General features: G+C 40.9%; 1 protein-coding gene across 2 annotated transcripts in view; it reads right to left on the bottom strand.

The window, feature by feature from the left end:
• The window catches only part of LOC144773449 (disks large homolog 2), a 583,523-nt gene that overhangs the window by 44,651 nt on the left and 524,444 nt on the right, over positions 1–14,428 (bottom strand). The gene's annotated exons all lie outside the window — the stretch shown is intronic.

Genomic DNA, 14,428 nt, shown 5'->3' with positions numbered 1-14,428 from the left:
CACAGCAATCTCAGAACGGTGTGATTTTTCCTCCGTTAGAACTGCTCTTTGCTGTAGTTCCTCCACATCTTGGGAAACTGCCCCCAATTTACATGACAGTTCTTGCAAAGAGGCTTGAGTCTTATTGCTGTCTTCCCTCATCTGTTGATAATGAATCTTGGCTTCTTGTTTCTGTTCATTAAGTAACTGTAATATCGTCTAAAATGATGCAGACACCTCCCCTTGAAGAATCCAGTCTGCTGATAAGATAGACGGGTGATCTGGTCCTTCTAAATTATTCTCTTTTGTTGATTCTGTCATTGAAGCCGATTCGGTGCCACCCTTTGTTACTCTTACTATACTAGTTCTATCTTGTATTGGGGTATTGTTGTTAGATGAAAATGTAGGGGCATCGCCCGTAGGTGTTATCTGTATTAAAGAAGGCGACTGCAAGATTATTGATGGAGGAGAGGGAGATTCTTCAAGAAGTTCATTACCAGAGCCAGGTTGTTCCTGTCTTTCCATTAAAGCCGTCACAATTTCTACATTCTGAACTACTATGGGTACTTCAATTGGTCGTTGGCTAGAACCCATCGACCCAGGTGCGCCCAACATTAATTTAGAAGCATTAACATCATTGGTTACCATACCCAGATCAGTAGGACTATTACCAGAGAGTCTCATTGCCATTGATTTAACACCGCCCTTAGCTTGCACCCATTGTCTGATAGGACTGTTTTCTGCAATAGCTTTCATAGTGCTTGGTTTAGATTTGCTAATAGTCTTTTTAGCTTTATTCTTAGTTTTGCCTCTAAGCTTTTTGATATTAATAGTTTTATCTTTATCTTTAGTCAATCCTGATGGTGTGTTGTTCCCATGGTCATAAAGGTCAAGATATTCCTGATCTGTCTCAATGCCATCAGCAATATCACCTCCTTCAGCCCCTAGCACTCCCATTTCAGCAGAATTAACGTTTGAATTAATAGGCAGGTTAATAGGCAACGCTTGATTAATTGTTACATTTCCCATACAAAGAATTTCAGACTGTGTGGAAATTATACCGATATCAGTTATTAAGCTTACATCTTGCTCTGTCAGGACAGGAGAATCAGTAGTTAGGCCAGTATTAACTGCAACCGTTGAAGCTGTAGCAGTATCTTGGTTCCTTAAAATAACATTGTTGCACGTAGACTCGAGAAATATTGGATGAGCACCCATATTTGAAATTATTGTATCAGCTTTTGAGCCATCCACAGTTACACCCGGCTTCTCTTGCCTACCGGAAAGTTGTTGTTCGCGTCCAGTGCCGATGCCGAGGTCGGTAGATTATTAGCAGGGTCCCCCATTAGAACTGGATTGTTGGGATTAGTAGTCGTTAGCATCACTGGCGCTTGTTTCCCAGTTGCCACTGTTCCTGCCGTGGTCCCAGTATTCCTTGCTGGGAGTTTCGGCGCCATCCCTGGATAACCTGTCCTCGTCAACGAAGAAGAGAGCCGCCGATAGACCCGCAGACTGAACCAGCTAATCGCCGACCAACCCCTCGTGGACTCAGGGGTCAGACGCGGTAATCGAGCGGAGCCCAACAAGCTCCGTACTCGGCTCTCAATCAGCCGTAATTTCAGCATTCAGTGTTCAGGTAAGCTCTGATTAGCAGCGTTCTGCAGTCTCGGCAACAGCCCTTGCACTTACGCCCAATCCGTTATAAGGTGTTGTAGGACACCGGGGAACCCCGCTCTAGTTCCTTGAACAAGTGTAATCGCTGTCAAAACCCAGCGATATAACCGGCTATGTTAAATCGATGTGAAGAAGAAGCCGTGAATCCAAAAATAGTCGCTTTTTAGAAGGTGAGATCAAAACACAGCATACACGGCAGAAGCGTAAGCCCGGACCCGTTCAGCGCTCCTCCGCTTTGGCGGTGTCAATCCGCCATCTTGGACCGGAGTTGCAGATGGGCCATAGCACAGATAAAGCTGGAAAGCCGAAAATATACAATATGTGGGGTCTATGCATCAAATCAAGACGAGCCTATAATTTTTGATCAGATTAATATGGAACTGCTTGTATGGGATGGGGAATATATTGTGTTGGGTGATTTCAATTGTATTATGAATTATAATTTGGACACTACCAGGAAAAATTCTTTTCAGAGAATGAGGAAAACTAGAGCTGCAATTCTGGATTTAGCTGCTATTCATTTTCTAAAGGATGCTTGGAGATGTTTAAATTCCGAATTAGCTGGCTATACATATTATTCTGCTGCTCATAAGATATGCTCACGTATAGATATGATATGGGTTTCAGACTTTATTCTTGGTAATTGTTCGATGGCTATATACCCAAGGGTAACTTCGGACCATAACCCGATCTCTTTAACATTTGAGCTTGCAACTGAAGAGTTTTCTCCGCGTCTTTTCTCATTTCCAAGATATCTGTTCACTGACACTGTGTTTGTAACTCAACTCAAAGAGCACATAAAAGAATTCATTGACATAAATATACAATCCAGCTTACCCTTGATAGTTTGGGAATCTTGTAAAGCTAGTATACGTGGATTCACTCAACAATACATCTGGCGACAAAATAAAGAACATCGAAATTTAAATGAGGAAAGGCTTGGTGAAATTCGTGATATTGAACTCCAAATTTCAGATGCTATCTCTAATGGGGTTTCGAACTTAGATGCACTAAACTTTAAACTAATTGAACTTAAAGCTGCATTAAAAGATCTTCTTAGGGTTAAGAGTATTAGCAAATTAAAGAAATATCAATTAGATCAATATGAAAATGGTGATAAAATTGGTAAACTTCTGGCCTACAAAGTTGCTGAAGATCGATCCCAGAATACGGTTAAAGAAATTAAAGGGGATAATAATCAACTATTTTGTGACTCAAAATCAATATTACAACAATTTGCTTCTTTTTATCAAGCTTTATATACACCAGAAACTGCAATCACAGATGATAGCATTAAGAATTATAGAAAGTTAAACAAGGTTAAAAATTTAGAGCCGAATCAATCTGTTCAATTAGCGGCAGACATTACAGCAATCGAAATTAGGGATGCTATCAGATCTCTAGCAGTGGGTAAAGCTGTAGGGGAGGATTTTATTCCTCTGGAACTTTATAAACACTGCACTGAGGAATTGATACCATTATTTACTGATGTGATCCGTGCTATAGGTAATGGGCAACAAGCACCCAAATCTTGGAATTTAACACAAATTATTTTCTTTTTAAAAAAGGGTAAAGCACCCCAAGAGAGAGGATCATATAGGCCAATTTCGCTTATTAACAGCGATGCCAAAATCTTTGCCAAAATATTGGCTACTAGGCTTGCGCCAGTTATGTCCCAGCTGGTCTCTCCCCAACAACATGGATTTATTCCAAAACGAGACACCACAGCACACATCAATATGGCCATATCTGCTTTTGATGCTGCACGGATTCAACCCGCCCCACTCGGTATGATACTATTAGATGCAGAAAAAGCATTTGATCGAGTGGGGTGGGATTTTCTATGGGCGGCTTTACAAGCATTTGGCATCAGCGGTCAACTTTTGAGATGGATTCAATCATTATATGATAATCCTATGGGTAAGGTATCTTATATGGGGAAATGCTCTACTATGTTTTAAATTAAAAGGGGGACAAGGCAGGGGTGCCCTTTATCACCCCTCCTTTTTGCTCTAGGTATGGAACCTTTCTTAATTGCACTTCAACGTCAGGCTTTAATTTGCCCTTTTTTTAACGGATTAAATAAACTTGATATAACTGTCTATGCGGATGACGTTGCAGTTTTCTCTTCGGATGTGTCTCAAGCCATGAAAGGCATTTTAATAGAAGCAGGTATATATGGATCAGTTTCTGGCTATAGACTTAACACCACCAAAATTCAAATTGTTATGAATTATCATCCACCTGCCCCTATCCCTGGAATTTGCTGTGCGGCAACTTATCTAGGCGTTAAAATTTCTTCGGATATTGATTCTATTATAGCATTAAATTATGAATCATTATTAAAAGAGACCGCTATGCAATTTAAGAAATGGCATAAATTACCACTTAGTATGATTGGCCGAATAACCTTAATTAAAATGAAAATTTTGCCTAAGTACTTATATTTGTTTCGAGCAATTCCCTTACGGGTTAATAATTCTTATTTTATTTTCTTAGACTAGAGGGAAACATTAGTAGTTTTATATGGGGATATAAAAAAGCCCGGCGCGCCGTTTCATCACTCAAACTCCCTTTTAGTCAAGAGGGATTGGCGCTCCCGGACTTTAAGCTTTATTATTGGTCGGCTTTTTTGACTCGGCTGCGTAGCCTAACAGTCACTGATAAATGTATGTATTTTCATAGGTTCTTACTAGGACCGGACGCTAATATGTTTCTTTACAGGCTGAACGACCCTAACTACTTCAAAAGGGTTAAATTCAAGACGATACGTGACACTGTTAATATTTGGCGATCTATTATGGTTAAGTGTAACGCTCCTCATCTACACTATAAAACACCGTTATGGGGTAATCCTGGCTTTCCTTTGATTTTTCATGATCCAACTTGCCGATTACTCTTAGATTCTGGTATCAGATTCTTGGGAGATTTATATGATCATCAGGGATTTATGGCATTTGATAAAATGAAACATTGCTATAATTTATCTGAATTGGCAAGGTTTAAATGTTATCAGATTAAAGACTATTTAGTGAAGAAATTGGAACTTACCATGGTATGAGATTCTGAGGTATGGGACTGTATTTATAGAGAAGCAGACAAGTCCATGATTAGCTTAGGATATAAGATTCTTTCTGGCTTCAACAATAGCGATGTCATAAAATTAACTGAGAAATGGAATAGAAAATTGGCTTTGACTGTACCATCCGATCTAATTACTTCATCTCTTAAAAGCTTAAACCTGTCAGTTCAATCTTCTAGTCTAAAACTGCAAATGTTTAAAACTGTTTGTCAACTATACCATACTCCCGAGAGAATTCTTAAATGGAAAACTAATAATAACTTTGGTGATCGCACGAAATGCCCTAAATGGGATCTGAGTGGTGCTGATATTGTCCACATGTTTTTTTCTTGCCCGCATCTTAATGAGTATTGGGAGGGAATAACTAAGGTGGTTGCTGACAGACTTGGTCAACCTATTGCATTCTCATCTATCAATGTGTTGGTGGGTATATGTGGGGGTAATAGCGCACTCAGAGATCTGCTGAATATTTTAATTACATGTGCAAGACTTACTATTGCTAGAGCTTGGATTAAAAAAAAACCACCAGTGGTTATTGAATGGTGGAGCCTAGTTAAGGAAACATATAATATGGAGACTACTCTTGCTGCCTTAAGGGGTCTACAGGCTAAACGTAAAATTGCTAGAATCTGGGGTTTATTTATGTCTCAATAACTGTATGAGTCATTTTTTCTGAATCTTTTTCTCCTTTTCTTTTTCTTTTCTATTCTAATTGCTTGTATGACCTCTTTATTGGTTATGATCTATGTAATGTTTAATGCTTGTTTATTGTTGTTACCGAACAAATTCTTTTTTTTTGTAAATAAAAAATTTGGAAAAAAAAAAATGTGTGAAGGGGCCAATCAGCGAGTTCATGGAAAGAGTATTTGAAAGGTCATTCCTAACATGAGCAAAGCCAATTGGTCAGCCTTATTCAGGGCACTTTCAATCTTATCAGCAGCCAACAGCTGAATCTGGTTGCCAGGGACACCATAGTGGCTTCCCTCAAATGGAAATCATTAGAAGAATTACCCTTTGGCAATTCTAGCAATTTGTTTGTGTTGCCAAACAGTGATCTATTGTATCCTACAATGAAATAATAAAAAAGGACAGCTTTATGTATATTATGCATACAAGGGATAAGGAACTGAATGCGGCACAAAGTATGAAAACGCAGTATATTTTTTAGATATAAAATAGTCCCTCATGCATTGCAAAGAAGCCTACAGCATAAGGTGAAAGAGGTACACTCCTCTTGCTGATCAAGGCTATGATTGACTTCGGTCAAGCCAATGGTTGAAGGGGCTGACTCTAAAATGACTTACTTTATGCATGATATTGTATTGTATATAACATTTATATAGCGTGAAACTGCCACCTTAGGGGTATCCTGCCGCTTAGACTACAGACTAGTCAGCTTGAAGATCAACCTGAACTGGTAGGGAAGTTTTACTATTCCGCCCTTGGTAATAACCAGATTTTCAGACTCTTTCTGAAACATAACAATGAGTCGGCCTGTCTGATGGTCTGGGGCAGGTTGTTCCAAAGACGTGTGGCTGCCACACCGAAGGCTCTGCCCCCCATCCTGGTATTCTTGAATCTTGTCGTTCTTATTAGGCTCGCATTGGAGGAGCGGAGGTGTCTTTTCGGGTTATACCAGGTAAATCTTTCCTGTAGTGGGATGGGACCCAAACCATGCTCTGCTCTATACACAATACAGAGAGATTTAAAACACACTCTCTCTTTAACAGGCAGCCAATGTAAGTCTCTCAGGGCACCGGTCGTGGAGGCCCTGCGGTGCCTGTTCAGTGCCAGCTTTGCTGCCATCGACTCTCTGCAATCTCTGTAGAATGTACTGTGGTGCACCCAAATACAGGGTATTGCAGTAGTCCAGTCTACTAAGGATTATGCTCCTTACAACAAGCGAGCGGGTATCTATAGGCAGAAGGGGGAGAATCTGGCGTAGCATCCGTAACAGAGAGAAGAAAACCTTAGCAGTTTTGTTTGCTTGGGACTCCATTTGGAACCACCATCCATTAATACCTCCAAATTGCGCATCGTTTTGGCAGGGGCTATAGGATATTCCTCTGGGATGAGCTTAAACTCCAGCCTAGGGTACTGCTGCAGGCTGGTAGGCGGGCAAAACATAACCTCTGTTTTTCCGCTGTTGAATTGCAGCGAGTTTTGCCTAAGCCAGCCTACTGTCTGGAGCATACACTCTTGAACTTTGTCCATGGACACCGCCTGTTTTCCTTCGAGGGAGAACACCAATTGGGTGTCATCCGCATAGTTAATCAGGTCGATTCCATAGGACGTAATTAACCGCATGCACGCTGCGGCGATTTTCGCGCTACGCTGCTTTTTTCAAAAAGCCGCGTTAGATGACGAGCTCAGCTCGTCATCAGCGTGCGAGCGGCGCAACTGATGACGAGCTGAGCTCGTCATCAGCGCCGAAGGGGTTAAGAAGAGTAGAGGGCGCAAGTAAATATTGAAGAGGATGGGACTAATTGCAGATCCTTGTGGAACTCCATGGAGTACAGGAGCCCGACTGGCCTCAAACGGTGGCATAGTTGCCTCCCTGAGAGATAGGATTGTACCCATTGCAGAACCCGACCTTTTATTCCCAGATGAGTTAGTCTTTCCAACAGTACTGTGTGGCTCACCGTATCAAATGCGGCCGACATATCTAGCAACACTAAAACAGAAAGAACCCCTCATGTCGGCACGCATCCGTAGATTATCCATTTCGGTGACCAGCGCGGTCACCGTATGAACAATAGATCAAACAAAGAGCTGCTCCATAAAGCCAGACCTACAGACTAGGAACCTGAGAGGTAAATTACCTCATCTTTTGATTGTAAATATTATGGGGTTCATCAGACATGAGGCACTTCTCATATTGAAAAATTTATGTTTTTCAACAGATAAGCAAATGTTGAACTTCCAATCAAAATATATGTCTAAAGTTATATGAAATGTTTTTCAACAGATACTATTGAAAGTTCAGGACTTCACTATAAATTGCATGTGGGTGTTTGAGGTATTAGATGTTTCTTATGAATTAAACTGTGCAATCATTTTCAAATGGGTACAATTAGTGGACTATATTCTGAACAGTTCTCTACCCAAGAAGTAATGTTACAACTCAGATCTTGGCAATATAATGATGACGGTATCTATCTTGAAGGTGTTTTGTTAAAAGAGTGCTAATGTCCATCTCTTAATGTCTCCTGTATAAAGATCCATGATGGAAGATTGTCTTAGATATATTCAGTGTTATCTAGTGGACGATGAAACTGTGACAGCATCGGTTCTCTGATTTGATCCACATTCAATTTAGCAATAGTAATGAATAGAATTTCTTTTGTTAAGTGCACCAATGCCCCTACGGTCTTACTAGTGCTAGCCTGGTAGAGAACATCTCAAAGTGTTGCTGGTCATGATTGAGACCTCTTAGGTAGGCAACCATGTTTTTAATTCAGATTTGAGTGTCCATATATCATGTCTGGGGCAACATCTAAAGGATGGTTGCTCCAATGCTTGTGTGCAAGATAATAAAAAGACCTTTCACCTTTACCCTGTCCTTTGATTATAGGGATCACTAAAATGATGTCATTTTCAGATCTCAGCGGGGACAGCACTAGTATTAGCTTGGTTTATTCTGCAGGAGACTGGACCAGAACCATGTCTTGCTTGAAAAACAAATCATATAATTTTAAAGGGGGCTATTTTCCTGTCTGGTAGCTAAGTACAGAGCCTGATCTAAATTTTTTAGTGCGTAAAGTAGTCCCACAGTCATACCATTTACTTACTACAGGATACAGATCTCCACCTTCATTTCTCTTAACTTTTCTATAAGGAGTTCCTCACTAATGTAAGATTACCAATTAATAGTAAATGTGGGTGGGTCAGGGGAGTGGCTGGAGAATAGGAAATACTTTCTACTAACTGGAAGGGATTTAGGGGGGAGTAAGGAGGGGTATAGGGAGGGCTAAGAAGGGTTTGGGGAGACAGGCACTCACCCACCTAAGAGTTAGCCCGTTGCTATTCACAAACTGCACTTCTAAATTTACAACAAAAAAAGGAACCAAAAAAGTATCAAATGCATTCCAGCTCAGAACTGGAGTGAGTTCCGCTCCACATGTGGACATCTACTGGTACTGCACAATCCTCCAGTAGATTAACCCTGGGCATAGGAGTACGCTACGCTTGCTAAGCGTGTGTAGTTTGTGCAACTACATGCTACGCGAATTGCACATAGCACAGCGCAAAAACACGTAGCGGGCATTTTTTCCTTGCCCGTGGTCCTCAACGTCAAGTTGGCGACCGCAAGTGAGCAAAATAACATCCCGGCGAGACTTTTTCCTCATTCGTGATCAGCAACATCAAGTTGCCGATCGCAAGCGTGGAAAATAAACCTCCCCGTGAGATTCTCAATGCAGGGAGGTCAGGTTTCTCATTTCGAGTGGTCAAGTATGCTCGCGACCGCTCGCGATGAGAAACTACCAGTCCACGTTGAGAAAGCTACCGCTCGAGTACAAATCTACTCGAGCAGCAGAAAATAATCGCTTACACTGTGCAAGATGCGGTTTGCAATGATTGCACAGTGCGGACAAGCATCCGGCACTGTGCAATCAGTGCAAACAGCATTTTCCCTATTGCACTACACTGTTCACGTAGCTACGCGTAACTTGACGCGTAACTTGCGTAAATAACACAATAATAACATCTGTGATTTCTAGATCGTCCGTTCCAGTTTCATATCTGGAGCTACAGCATTGAACCTTTCCTCTCTATCTTTCACCACAGAATGTCTTTGGATTCATTTTCTGTAGAGGCATGGCTGATGAGGGCTGAAAGCTGAAACCGGTCCTAGGATGCTTGTTTCCAGTCCAGGGAGAACCTGTCCTGGCAGTTCGGGCAGGACTGTTCCAATTGGGCGCAGGATCAAGACTGATTTGCATATGGCTGATTCCAAATGGGAATGGCATGGTGAACAAAAAAACGATGGATTTAGGCCCAGATCTCTGTACTAGGGTGAATGTATGACATTGTTCTGCATTCTGTCCATGAATTGTTCTTTTTGCCTTGGCACTGTTCTTGCATCACGTTGAATGACACAAGGACAACACAAAACCTTTCGTTTCCAGGAATTTTGTTCAGCAAGGGGTTTGGTGATCAATGTGGACAAGACAAAATACCTGATCATGCACCCACCACGGAAACTAGGACGCGATCCAGTCTTGAACTCTGTCCCTCTCGAGAAAGTATCTGAGTTTGACTATTTGGGAATACGTATGAGCGATGTTATGAGCTGGACACCTCACATTAACAAGATGGTTCTTAGCCATAAAAGGGTGGGGGGTGCGCTGTTAAGGGAGTATCGCGCCTCATCTAAACAGTCCGTGGCACCTGTAATTGACATTTACAAAGCAAGAGGAGTCACTGCAGCGTTATACGGGGCGGAGCTATGGGGCCTTTGCAACTTGGAGGCTCTATCCAAGTCGGAGAGTAAATTTTTGAAAGACCTACTGGCTCTCCCCTTGAGCACCCCCACAGTTCCGGTGCTCTTGGACGTGGGCTGTAAATCAATCAGGGACCAGGCTCGCCTTCGGCCGCTGCTTCTATGGGCCCGCTTGTGGAGGGTCCCAGAACTGAAATCATATGCCGATGGGCTGTCTGAGGTGATGGGAATGGGGGGCTGGCACAAGATTAAGTGGTTAAGGGATATCAAAAATCTCTTGGGGGAACTGGGCTTGGGGGCTTCTTGGGCTACAAAATCTGCTCCACCCAAGGCTATCCTGAAAAAACTGTACTGGGAATGGGTCTCCTCTCAACTTATCGGTAATCCCCGTCACTGCAACTCCACTGCAGCTTTTTTAAGAATTAAGGACGTGGTGGCCTACGAACCCTATCTGGATTTGATTACCATGCCAATTGATAGGGCTCTTTACTTTAAGTTCAGAGTGGCACTCGTCCGATAGGGGTTCTCCTTTCCAGATGGAAAATGCCTGTCCAGTTATCGCCATTTTGTGCCCTTTGCTCCACAAGGTCCGAGACGGTGGCACATATCCTTTTTGAGTGCCCCGATTATTCCTGACCAAGGAGGTGTTGGCTCAAACCTCTATTCAGACTATTAGGGACACGCCAGCATATGGTGGCATTACGTATCTTACTAACTGACACTTCCCCACCTATAGTCTGTGGTGTCTCTAAATTTTTTAAATGGGCATGGTTGATTCGCTCTAAAAGACTGTCTATTTCAATTTAATTAATTTTTAATTAACTTATTGTATGTATCAATGGCTTTTTTTACTTGTTTTAATCCTTGAATGCATTTTTAAATTGATGATCTGCAGTTTTATACATGTATGTAATGCTTTTTAAGATATATCTGCATATCGAAATAAAAGCTATCAACCTCAACCTCACAAAACCTTAATAATGATGGGCCCTGATATCTGGTTGAATGGTGTAGACTTCAGTGTGCTGCAGAAAAATGTCTACACTTTGTTAATGGAAAACCTTGGGGCAGTACAGAAGCCTTGTGCCACTATCTCATGTGTGGTATATCTCTTAATCAGGTGTTGTAGTTCCTAAATAAAGATAGGTATGAACATTTTATTACATGATTCTTAAAGTTGAAAAGTGATGCTATACCACAATAAGAGTGGTATCAGTCATATAATTGACCCTAAAAAGTTTGGAAGGATAAATGAGGATGAGAATGAGATCTGTGTGTTCGAAAGGTCTAGGCAACCATGAACATACTACCTAAGGAAAAATTGACTCTTTACATTTTGTATTAATTCCTACATGAGGTTTTCATGAATTTTGGGGACAAAGATAACAACTGTCACTCAGCAATATTTTTTTTCAAAAACGATTTCCAAATGTTTATTTCTTTATTTCTTTATTTATTTAAAGAGTTTTATAAAGCGCTGGCTAGACCCGAAGGTATCAGAGCGCTTTACATGAGAATCAACAATGTAACCGAAAAACATCAACAGATTCACAATACATCAAAAAATAGGCAATACATTAGGAGAGGAGAGAAAGGAGAGAGAAAAGTAGTGGAGGGGGAAAGGGAGGATAAGGGAAGAGACAACAAGGAGAGACGAAAGGAAGTCTGTCTAAAGACCGACTGGGTAGGTGACGACCAAGGAGGGAATCCACGGCCCATCTCCCCTATAGCTAAACCAGGTAGCTCCATCGGTTATGGATTATCTAATCTCATAATTTATAAGCCATAAGTAAATGGGTTGAATTGAGGCATTGAGGGAATCTGACATGCAGACTATGGATCTGGGAGATGTCCCTATCTTGATGAGAGCTATAACTGAGTCCAAACTTGCCCAAACAGAAGTACAAACAAATGTAAATCTATTTTTTCATACGGGTATCCTTGGCTCATATTTGGTAGCTGGTCTGAGTCATTCAGCAAATGTTCCTGGAAAGCTGTGTGAGATATTTGTGTGCAACACAATGCACACATCTACAGATTGAGAATTTAAAGGTACAAAACAGCTTTGAGTGAGAAGATACAGTTAAATACCACAATGATGTAGAAAATCAGGCAAGGGATTTTTATATAAACTTCCAAAGAAATATCTAAACAGGCGTAGGAGCAGTTAAGATTAGGGAAAATGGCACAGCATCTCACCAGGAAGTCCAGGAGCTAAGAACCAAACTAGGAGGATCCATGAATGCATGTGGTCGGATAGATGTTGCTTTGTAAGTCTCAGGACTCGACCAAGCAACTCAAGCCAAGAGTCTGTTTCAGGGGAGACCAGCTCAAGGCTGAATGCCCACAATTTGACAACTCGGTGAACACACTTTGTAGGGATGAAAATGCTTTCCTGGAAAATCCAAGATGATAAAGCCCTACTTAGAGCAAAGGTGCTGTGAGAAAAAGTGAACTCTCCCGTAGGTAACCAACCCAGTCCAACAAAGACATTCTTCATCCTTCTGCTGAACAACAGGCAAACTACCTCAAATGGCGTTGGACATAGATAGGCCCAGAGGAGTCATGGTGACTAGGACTTGACAGTCAGTACTATTAATACCTCATTTCCATTCTCTGTGAGGCTCAGGGCATCCCATGTCTCTCTTATCTAGAATGCCTAGAGATTTAGGAGCAACACAGACCTGGAATGTTCATATGCCTAAATTAATTTCTTTTGCTCACACAGACAAGTAATTTCTTTTGACATTATTTAACATGACCAAATAAAGTATAAAATATTGCACATCTAATAAACTTTTAGATAAATTAAATATGTTACAATTTTCTAAGTTATAAACGCTTATACAAGATCTACATTATTATTTTTTTTAAGTTCAAAAAGATTTTATTAGGCAGAGAAGTAGGCATAAAAAGAAATAAAAAGAGAGGAGAAGAGGGGGAAAAGGGTTGACAATAAGGGGAAAAAGTATTAAAAAAAAAGGAATATAAATACATTCGCAAAACTTAGTACAAATATGAGAGGTACAGATGCACACTAGCCCACTCACATACTGCCAGGATTGCTTTTTACTGGGGAAAAATATCGAACTCTACAGCTTCCAACCCCAGGATGTATGTATTTGGAAAAGAAAGATTATACTAGTACAGGCTCGGGGCTAGATGTAGGTAAATGGCATTTACCGGTTCGTAAATACCGAATGTTACCAATTCGGTATTTACAAATCGGTAAATGCTATGTAGGTAAATATTCTTTAAAAATTACCGAATCTTTAAGATTCGGTAATTACCGAATCGGTATTTACCGATTCGGTAATTGCCATTGATTCCTATGGGCCTTGAGGCCCATAGGAATTAATGGCAATTACCGAATCAGTAAATACCGATTCGGTAAAAATACCGATTCGGTAAAAATACCGAATTGTCAAGGGGGACAGGGTGTCACTTTGACACCCTATTGCACCCCTGATTCTGGCTTGTGTGCCACATGGCACAGGTGTACATGCACAGATGTGCATGTACACAGGAATTCGTTATTTACCATGAAATAGCATTTCATGGTAAATAACGAATTCTTAAGGGCCTGTGGCACTATTTTAAGTGCCACCTACATCTAGATTTACCGATTCGGGAAATTTACCGATTCAGTATTTTACCGAATCTGTACATTTACTGAATTAGTAAATTTACAGAATCGTTAAAATTTGGGTCCCCTACATCTCAAAAACCAAATACCGGTCGGTAACGGCCGAAATTGGCCGTTACCGACCGGTATTTGGTGTCCTACATCTGGCCCAATATCTGTAAAACAGATTATACATTCAGATATGCTCCATGCAGTAGGTTCTACAGAATTCATACTTTGTAATCTCACATTGGAAAAAATACTTCCTGCTGAGAGCAGATTGTGTAATGCTTTATTGAGCTCCATGCTCAAGACATGATAGTAATCAGGTACAAAACAGCCTCTTTCTCTGCCCAATCCCTGTATCTCAGGTACCAGGTTCTTTAGGGAAGTACAAACAATTAGGACAGCAAGAAACAGCATCTGTCCATTCTCCTAATGGCAGCAGTGGTTTATAAAATGAGTGGCATGAGACTTGCTAGGTCATTACATAATCTCATGTGAACTTTTTTGAATATCATCACATAACCTCATATAAAATGTTATGATTCCCATACAATTGTATAAATGGAGGTTGGCATATCCGGGGATGGTTCCTTTTACACCTGACATCCTTGGCTTGGTA

This window comes from Lissotriton helveticus, chromosome 8 (assembly GCF_964261635.1).
Source record: "Lissotriton helveticus chromosome 8, aLisHel1.1, whole genome shotgun sequence".
Taxonomy (NCBI): domain Eukaryota; kingdom Metazoa; phylum Chordata; class Amphibia; order Caudata; family Salamandridae; genus Lissotriton; species Lissotriton helveticus.
Note: the sequence above shows the minus strand (reverse complement) of the source record. Positions and strands in the feature narration are given on the sequence as shown.